The sequence below is a fragment of the Apteryx rowi genome, unplaced genomic scaffold (genome assembly GCF_003343035.1).
Source record: "Apteryx rowi isolate R43461 unplaced genomic scaffold, aptRow1 scaffold_98, whole genome shotgun sequence".
NCBI classification, from domain to species: Eukaryota; Metazoa; Chordata; class Aves; order Apterygiformes; family Apterygidae; genus Apteryx; species Apteryx rowi.
The window spans coordinates 1,657,299-1,658,254 of NW_020451293.1; positions in this window are offsets into that span (position 1 = coordinate 1,657,299).

Consider the following 956-nt stretch of genomic DNA (forward strand, 5'->3'; position numbering starts at 1 on the left):
ACATGCACTCCAGACACCCACACGCAATGCGCCCGCACTCAGCTGTGTGCTGCTCCCCACGTACTTGCACCCTGTCTGCTTCCCTATCCCTGCACCCTACATTCACCCACGCCCCGCACACCTATGCCATCTGCTACCTGCACCCCACACAGCTGCACCCTACCTGCTCCTTGCACCTTGCATCCATCCACAATCTTGCACCCCATCTGCTCCTGCCCCCCCCACACCTCCCCTCCCACAGCTAAAACCAGCCTGCTCCAGCACCCCACGCACCTGAGCCCTGCCTGCTCCTGCACCCCACACACCCGCACCACGCACACCTACACCCTGCCTGCTCCTGCACCCCACAAACCTGCACTATGCACACCTGCACCCTGCCTGCTCCTGCACCCACACACCTGCATTACACACACCTGCACCCTGCCTGCTCCTGAGCCCTGCCTGCTCCTGCACCCCAAAAACCTGCACTATGCACACCTGCACCCTGCCTGCTCCTGCACCCCACACACCTGCACTGCCCACACCTGCACCCTGCCTGTTCCTGAGCCCTGCCTGCTCCTGCACCCCAAAAACCTACACTACGCACACCTGCACCCTGCCTGCTCCTGCACCCCACACACCCACATCCTGCCTGCTCCTGCACCCCATACACCTGCACCCCACACACTTGCACCCTGCCTGCTCCTGCACCCCACACACCTGCACTGCCCACACCTGCACCCTGCCTGTTCCTGAGCCCCAAAAACCCACACACCCACACCCTGCCTGCTCCCCCATACACCCACACCACGCTCAACCTCCAACCTGCTCTTGCACCCCCCGCACCCAGCCTGCTCCCGCACGCCGGCACCCTGCACGCTCTTACAAGCCACATCCCTCACCCTGCCGGCTCCTGCCCCCCACACCCCTGCACCCTGCCTGGCCCCACACCCCGCACCCTGCCGGCTCCTGCCCCC